This window comes from Malaclemys terrapin, chromosome 8 (assembly GCF_027887155.1).
Source record: "Malaclemys terrapin pileata isolate rMalTer1 chromosome 8, rMalTer1.hap1, whole genome shotgun sequence".
In the NCBI taxonomy this organism is placed as follows: domain Eukaryota; kingdom Metazoa; phylum Chordata; order Testudines; family Emydidae; genus Malaclemys; species Malaclemys terrapin.
Window position 1 is genome coordinate 10,924,054 of NC_071512.1, and position 9,438 is coordinate 10,933,491.

Below are 9,438 nucleotides of genomic sequence, written 5' to 3' on the forward strand. Positions count from 1 at the left end.
TCTGGGGTAGGATTTAATGAATCTGTTATCTAATTTTGTTTTAATTAAGTTTCATTTGTACTTTTCTGACAGAGGCGGCCTTTACATTTACGCAATCTACACTGGCTTGACTCTGAAATGAAACTGAATCTATTTAAGATCTTCTACTCATTTTCTGAGTCTCGAACACCCAATGTGCAGCTTGCACCACCATTTCTATTCACTGCGGAATTTAACTGCCAGAGTTCTGACCACCTGGAAGGATCAAGAGACAATTTAGTGCCAGATTCTTATTTCACTTACACTAGTGTAAAGCCAGTGTGACTCCATTAAAGTCAATGGGACACCCACCAGCTATCAAATATGTAAGCCAGGTTCTGTGCTTTTGAAAATCTGGAACAAAAATGTATGAAAATAGGCAGACACCTCCTTAAAAATTTCCCTTTCTCTGCTGACTTCTTACTGCATGTAGCTGATTCTCTCTCCCCACACGCCTCCCATCCCACCTGTCCCTGAAGAAAATCTTAAAATTGATGCACACATTCAGATACAGAAAGATCATGAAAAATTATACCCTTGGAACATGTTATAATGGCCTGTTTTTCTGTTTTTCCATTCATTTGGTTTTCTTCCACCCATCCCACATCACAAGTGGACGTAGTCATTTGTTATATAGTGCTAACAGCAAAAGATCCCGAAAACACTTGTCAAAGAGGACACATCAGTAACCATGCATCTCTTTGAACCTGTCATGATGAAGAAATAAAAAGAGATGGATATAGAGCCCCGGTTACATTCTGAATCTGTTACCTTTAGAACAGCGAGTGTTCACTGCCTACTCTGTTTGGAATCAGACACATTGTAATTTCACTCACTGCTATAAATCGGCTCTGGGTGTACCTTTATCTAGGTCACTAACTCCCCTTCAGATGTAATTTGCCTCTAGGGTGACCAGACAGCAAGTGTGAAAAATCGGGACAGAGGGTGGGGGTAATAGGAGCCTATATAAGAAAAAGCCCCAAATATCGGGACTATCCCTATAAAATCGGGACATCTGGTCACCCTATTTGCCTCCATTGTTTAATACATTACTAAGTCAATTCTGGTTCCTAAAGAAAGATGACCAAGATAAATCTTTATTCCTAGTAAAAGATGAATATGATGGAATACACTTTACAGATACTCAGCATTTCTAGTTCCTGATTAAATTCTTTGTTCTTACCAGATAGGATACAATGGGAGATGGTGAAATGAGCCTAGCTGGTCAGGGATCACCTCAGTATGCGTCCTCCTCAGCTTCAGATAATGGTGATAACTTCTGTGAGGTAGGAAGAAGGAAAGGTCTTATGGACTGGGACTCAGGCAATTTGAGTCTTGTTCCTAGCTCTGCTGCAGATTTTTCTTGGAGACTTTGGGCAAATCCCTTAATCTCTCTGGGGCAGATTTATAAAGGTATTTTGGTGCCTAAATACACATATAGAGCTAGATCCACAAATGGATTTAAGTGCCTAACAGCCACTTTAGCTATCCAAATCCAAAATCGACATTCTTGAAATCCCTGCCCAGCTGCCACCTCCCCTGGAAGCACCTAAAGTCCCTAGCACCTACATTTCCGCTTAGCTGCTCAATGCCCAAGCTCTGGCAGGAATCACAAACTTGGTGTTCATCTGCCTAATTCATCTGTGGCACCCAATTCAACGGGCATGCTGAGAAGCTGCCTTAGGGCACATTTAACTGTTTCGGGCACAACAAAACACAGTTGGAGGAGAAGAAGGTGGTGCTGCCCCCATTATATCTGATAGCTCAGTGGTGAGAACATTTACCCAGGATGCAGGAGGTCTATGGTCAAATCCCCACTCTGCCTGAGTTGGAACAGGGACTTGACCATCATGACGTATGTCCTGACCACTGGGCTACAGTACATCATGGGGAGGCTTTTTCTCAATCTCTCCTGTTGAAGCTGTCCCACTTTGTTGTATAAAATACTTAAATATTCATCAGAGTAGGGACCTTAACTTGGGTCTCCCACCTTCACAGGTAAGTGCCCTAACTACCAGGCTATAGAGTCTCTCTCACGCACTGTCTGGCCCACTGAAGATGTAAGAATTGTATACAAAGTGGAATATCATCAAGAAACCTACCCGTGGATATCCTATAGCCCAGTGGTTAGGGAGCCTGAAATCCTAACCCACAGCTGTAGAATCACAGGAGCAGGGTGCTAAAGTTAGGCATTGCAATGTTCTATCTACATCCCCTCTGTGGATCTAGCCCTAGTGGGTTTCACAAAACTCCTAAGCAGATTAGGTGCCTTGTTGAAAGTCAATGGGAGGTATGCACCAAACTCTCTTATGCACACTTATTAAGGCCGCTCTCCACCTCGCTGCATCTTTAGGTGCCTAAATACCTTTGTAAATGTGGCTTTCTGTGTCTCAGTTTCATGATGAGAATAATGATACCCCTATCTTACAGAGGGCACATGCATTGGGTGTGGAGTGCTGAGATATTATAGGGTTTTCTATGGTGTGCCACAGTAAGGCCCAAACTGTCTTCTAAGATGTGGGTGAACAATCTTTTACTTCTCTCGGGGGTTTCTTTAAAAGTTCTTTTAGGGTGAAATACTGGCTCTAATGAGATCACTAGCAAAACTGATATTGACTTCAGTGGGGTTAGGATTTCCTCCATAGGATTCTGGAACAGTTTCCCCGACCCTTACTCTTCCTCCTGTATTGATCTTACCAATTCTGAATGTTAGCTGTGTTATTCTGAGAGAAAACATTCAGGTTTCTGGCTTCAATATCTCTGGTCTTCCACACACTCTTACTTACTGGCTCTTCAATTATGGAAGATAACAAGGTGTAAATTTGCTTTTGATTCAGTCTGCCCATTTCTGGCTCTGACTTTCTCTCACTTGCTCCAATTCTTTCTGCTACGAGCTACTCAGCAAAGGAAAACCAGCTATGCTTCGGACTGATGGCAAATATGAATGTTAACCATTAATAAGAAATTCCCTTAGGTCATCAGAATACTTTTCTAGGTTTCGGACAATGGAGCAGATACTCACATTTGTACTCAGTGTTCCTTTGTACATTCATGTGAAATAAATTATAACCGAAGATACAGAACGTGAACAAGGAAGAGATTGTATCCTTGCCGCTCCTGCTCAAAAAAAAGCAGCCAATGAGCATTCATCTCTTATCTTTGTCCAAGAAGATAGCATAAAACATTCAGCAAATAATTTAGGCTTAGCAAGTTTAACCCATTCAACTAATTTCATGAGAAGTCGGAACAAAACAAGCTGAAAAATAAAGAGAGAGGATACAAAGGGGGCAAATCTTGCAGTCCATACTCAGCAATTATTCCCACTGAACTCCATTTCCCCCTCAGTAAAGAAAGCAGGATTAGTCAAGGGTCTGTGACAGGGATAGTGTCATACCTGTTAATCCAGGTTTCGAGTGACAGTTTTTCAATATCTAGGAAACAACAGAAACAAGCTTTTAAAGGCCCATTCACCTAAAGTCATCTGGGGCACAGCAATATTTTAGAGTCAAACATAGCTAGCATGTTTATTGTGCATGACTTGGTGGAGAATTGAGAGAAAATCCTGGTTTTGGATATCTCTCAGGCAGAAATCCCCATGTGCTCATATGTTTTGTATTGGAGCAATACACACTGAGACGGCATTTTTGTCTCCAGATTAGCTCATGTAATAAGACTGCCTCCTTTACACTGAATTGAAAGTATATGAATTTGGATTGGCTTGAAAGCCAGGGTGGCCTTCACTGGTATTCATAAGTAGCAGGATGAGAAGAAAGTCCAATACTGTTGCATGAGCATAGAATCGTGGTGAAGCGTACAGAATGATTTCACTGATTTTTGTCTTTGCCTTGATTTCAGTCGGTAAGTCTATAACAAAGTCAACTTGTCTAGATGAACTTAAAGTGACCCAGCTTAATTGATATCTATGGATATAAGATGCTATATAAAAGCTAGTTATTAGTAATTATTATCATTGAGATTATACTGAACTGCAAATTCTATAGAAGTTTATTGTTTTAAATTGCTACAGTAAAATAGATTTTAAAATATTATCTATATATAATAGTGGAGGAGTATTACACCAGTAAAAATCAGTTAAAAGTTTATCAATATTTTCAGCAATACAGAGTTAGTTCTAGAGGTATAGTCTCCAAGAGGATTTTAATTAGAAATGTGAGGACTGTAAAGGATGGTGTCATTCTAGTCTTTACTTTCTCATTTAGCAACTCTAATTTAATCAAAATAGAACTAAAGAGAACCTAACAGATTTGCTGATAGGGAATTTTGCTGCTATTCAGTATTGATCAGTTTAAATTATAATGGAATATTTTGAAATAAAAGATTTTGGAGAACATCTGTAATGTTTGGTGAGGCTAGTGATGAACAAACCTGGCTTGGTCCTGTGTGGGTTAATTAGGGATGGGATAAAGTTTGAAAATTAAAAAACAAACAAACAAATGTATATGAAAATTTTAGGGGAAGTTTGGGGGAAACATTTTTGCACTTTCTTGACAAACAAGTATCTTTCGCTTGGCCTGAATAGTATACACCTTCATGAATGGTATTGCTGTATCTAACTTTTTCATTTGCTAGGGGAAAAACTGTCTGTTAACAATTTCCTTTCCTAACAATCCTCTCTTTGCCTACTGTTCGTGGTTGGAAGGAGGAAGAAATTGCCTGTGCAAATGTTAACATTATTGAGCATGCTATAAACAAGGTTCTGAAATTCACATCTTAGATGAATGAAATGGGGGAGAATGACACCACCCCTTTGCTGTTGCTGCTGTTTGGCTGGAAAGATTTCTGGAAGGCTGGGTTACCAGGGCAGCTGTATGTGTGATTACAAAGCAAAGGTTGTGTGTTCACAAAGACATATCAGCTAACTTACCTATCTTGCAATGTCTAGTCTGGGCCCCTGCATCCCTGCAGGGTCCCTTGTAGGACTAGACTCTGGATGGGCATGGGATTCTGAACTGGCAGATCACATTGCAGAGCCTGGGATCCAAATAAGCAGTTGGGGGATTTTGCTATGTGCTTCTCAATGAAACATTTGGAATCTCAGGCAAATTGTCCCAGCAGCAGCCTGGAACAAGCAGTTCCCTCATGACTCTCAATTTGGCCTTCTGGTCACCGCAGAATGTAGTTCACTCTGCTCCTTACTGATATCATTCAGGTGGGGAGGGGAACAACTAGGCTATACCTAAAATCTTAATAAGTGGCCACTGATCATGCTAAGAAATAAGTTTTCAATTGGTTAAAAGTTTCTCATTTTAGAAATCAGACCCCCCCCCCCCCCCAAAAAAAAAAACTAAGTCATTCGTCTTCACAGAGGGTGAGTGACATTCTAAATTAAGCCTTTTTTCTCTCTCTTTTTTAAAAAGAGTAGGGCACTTACTTCTGTTCGGATTCCACACTGAATGTGCATTTTCAATGCGGATGACTTATTTTAGAGAACTAGTGAGAAAACCCTCACAGCTCAGCTTTCATAGAGGTACAGCCAAGTCCAGAGTAATAGTTAGTGAGGAACTCCTCAGGAATTTTATTAGCACTTATTTACTATTCAGTTACCCCTTTGCACTTCACTGTAATAGCCCAGCATAACATGTCCGTGACATTTCTGAACCAAGTCTTTTCTACTTGTTAGTTGCTGCTGATGTTCAATGTGAGAAAAAACTTGGGAAGTGCTATGACTACCGGCAAAAAAGATGCTGGTCTGAGATGGTTTCTGGGTTGTGCGGAAGTGATAAAAATAGAAAATGCTGCATGCCTTGCCCTACTTCATGTAAGTACAAGCTATTTTATAGTCTATTGATATCAGTTTTCAAAAGTATACATTTATAATACATCAAGACTTCATAAGAATAGTCTTAGAAAGACAAGGTGGGTGAAGTAATATTTCATTAGACCAACTTCTGTTGGTGAGAGAGACAAGATTTCAAGTTACACAGAGCTCTTCTTCAGTTCTGAGAAAGGTACTTAGTGTCAAGGCTAACTACAAGATTGAAGAGAGAGTTTACCATAAGTGGTTAGCACATATTCTAAGGAATCATTCAAGGTGAAGTGGCCCTCAACTGACTTGTGACAAACCCTTGGTTCCGCCATCCCTTATCTGAATTTTTCTTCTGAGGTACATCCCCTTCTCTTCCCTCAGATTCCATAGGAGAGAGCGGGGGATGGCCTGGCTGCCTCCTTCCACCATTTTGTGCTTTCATGGAAGTGTTGAGGAGACTCCTTCCCTCCATGGGAAGGATCATCTGGCTAGGTGGATTTCCATCCCTAAATTAGTAGGAGGACCAGAGAAACACCTCTTCCTGCTTCTTCTGCAATGGCTCTTTACGTTTTCTGGAGCTGAGACTCCTCAGAGAAAATTAAGCTCAGGGGAAACCCCATCCAGGCTATGGGAAACCAGCATAAGTGGATTTGAACCATGCCTCGTAGGTGTTCTTTAGCCCAGCATGTCACCTGGTCACCAGCTGGGGTCAAGCTGAAATCTTCCCCTCCTAAAAATATTGCAGATTTAGCCACGTAATGGTGGTGAGGGTGGGGAATGATGTGCCTTCCTCTGGAGGCATATGGATGGGACCTCTGTTTCATCTGGCCCACTACTGTATGGTACTGAGATCGTGCCTAGATCTCCATATACAGCTGTGAGCAACCAATACCCATAAGGTGCCAGCAAACGGAAGTGGTAATAAAATGATGAAGAGGATCAAAAGATTGGCTTTTGAGGAAGGATTAAAGACTATACATAGCTTGGCTAGATAATAACTAAGGGAGTCAGGATAACCATTTACAAGTGTTTGACATTTGAAATCCCTGAGAAAGAGGAGGAATTGCTTAGGGCTATGCAAGAGGATATAAGGACAAGTAATGGGGTGAGTCCTTTACCATTGGTCTGGACACAGTCCTGGAGAAAATCTTTCATGGACAGAGTCTGTGCCAGTGATTAATGCCGGTGTCACTGTGATCGTGGTTACTCAAATAAATGATGGATAGTATCAATTTCTAATGAGATTTTAAAGAACTCTGTTATTTCCTAGGTAAACTGAACGAGCACGTGTGGATTCTGTTCCGCGATCGAGCTTGTTTAGACCACAGAGGGATATGTCAGTATAGGAGCAATTATTGTTCTGGTTCATACGCTAACTATAGATGCGGGGGACCTGAAACGCGCCACTGCTGTTTGCTACGTAAGTGCAATGACTAAGGTTAATCAAATAAGATTTGGAAAGGATTTTTAGTAACTTCACAAAAAAGAACAAAATATTCACTCTGTTTTATTAGGAAAAATAATTCATCCAATCTTATTTATTAATGGTTTGAAATACACCTCTACCCTGATATAATGCTGTCCTCGGGACCAAAAAATCTTACCGTGTTATAGGTGAAACCGCGTTATATCGAACTTGCTTTGATCCGCCGGAGTGCGCAGCCCCGTCCCCCCGGAGCACTGCTTTACCGCGTTATATCTGAATTCGTGTTATATCAGGTCACGTTATATCAAGGTAGAGGTGTATTTTGTGGTCTGTGTATTTGGACTTTGAAAATGAGCAGCCTTTACCCTTTGCAACATATGAATTCCTAGCACTAAATCATACCTTGAGAGTAGAAATGGCCAAAATTTTTCCTTCAAAACTTTTTTGGGGAAAAAATTGCCTTTTATTAAGCACTCGATGATTTCATAACCTCCAGCCCCTTTTCTTAAAGTGTCCAGTTTTTCATCAAAATGAAAAGAATATATCAACATTCCAGGTTTCTTGACTTTTCCCCATTTCCTTCCTTTTTTTCCGTGTTGCCACTAAGTACAGAAGAATACATATCAACACTCTTTCTTTCTATTGTTGTATTTAATTTCATTCTAACCCCCTCCAACTTTATGAGGACAAGGATTTTTTGTTTGAGTCCCCTGTATCTAAACCTCCTCCTTCTGGTTTTGTCACCAAGATTGGAAAGGCAATTGCTTTTCAGAAGCAAGTTTGATACTATGAAAGGAAAGAGAGGGGGAATGAAAGGAAAAGGGGTGAGAGTACATCCACCAGGTCTGAACATCCCATAATCAAATTATATGTAACCTATTTTTTCATTTTTCTTTTACAGGTTGGCCATCTGGGAAATAATGACGCCCTAAAGACTTACACCTGGCAAAGGAAGAGACAAGAATATAAACTTAACTCTCAGCCTCTGGATACCACCAATAGGTCACATTCCCTCCCTTCTCCAAAATAACTACAGTTTGCCTTATTCATGCTTCAGCATTCTCCATTTCTTGAATTTCCTGTAATTTGGTTTAATCACATTACTAGAAGGTTTCCTGTTTTTACATTAAGCCATGCTCCAGACTGTAACCCTGTGGCTTTTCCTGGTGTTAACTCTGAAGGTGTATCAAATCTAGGATGTATAATGAAATAGACTTATGTAACTGAGCACGAAGTGTCCCATTTTCTGGTGAGACAAGGAAGAACATTTCCTGGAACACTCTAATAAGGTTCTATTTGCCCACAACTTTTCCAAAATAAGGTTGATTACTCAGTGATCACATTCTGAAGTACAGAATTGTCCAACTAGCTGATTTCCTTCCCAAAAGTGAGGTGTGTGTGTGTGTCTGCAGCCCTGCCCAAGTACCTTTACAGATTAGCTGGAATTCTCTTCCTAGCTTCCATCCAACTATCTTTCTGAAATCAGGAATTTAGCTACAGACCTCTGAGGAATGCAGAAATAGATATCGCAATTTGTCCTTGAATTCTCCCTTTTTTTTAAAAAAACCCACTGTTCAGTTGTTAAAAATACCCCAGACAAGTTAATTGCATTGCATTCTCCTAAACAAAATAATTACTTTTGCCGAAGGGTTTGGCGTTTCCACAATATTTATTATCTGCCCTGCCAGGACGCCCCCACAAAAAGGCTCTGTTCCGGTTGATATTTGCTTTACAGATTAAGTTCTCAACCAAGATAACGGGTTCCTATTAAATTTCCCTGCTAATGTCTGATTGGCTGGGAACTAAGACACAACCTCTTTTGGAATGCATAAATAGAAAGCAAAGTATTTTAGACCCTTCACTTGAAACCACAACTCTGGTGACACAGACGAAGATGCTCAGAGTCAGAGCAATCATTGTTGCTACCTTGATTTCCTCTGGTAAGTCAAAATAATATTGTAATGTTGCTGATTTTAAACTAGCATTTTTTGCTGGAAAAACACTCTTAAGGAAGGGCAGATCTGGGCTTAACTGCAACTTGTGCTTTTGAAAAATCACATCTTAATTTTGTATAAATACTTTAACAGCAAAATCCATACAAGTTACTGATAAAGATTACAGTAAAATATTAATAGTATTAATCTATGTCCATTGCATAAGAGAGATTATAGACAGGTAACAGTATATTAACTCCATCAGCAATTTGGGGTTTCTCCCAAAAACCTGT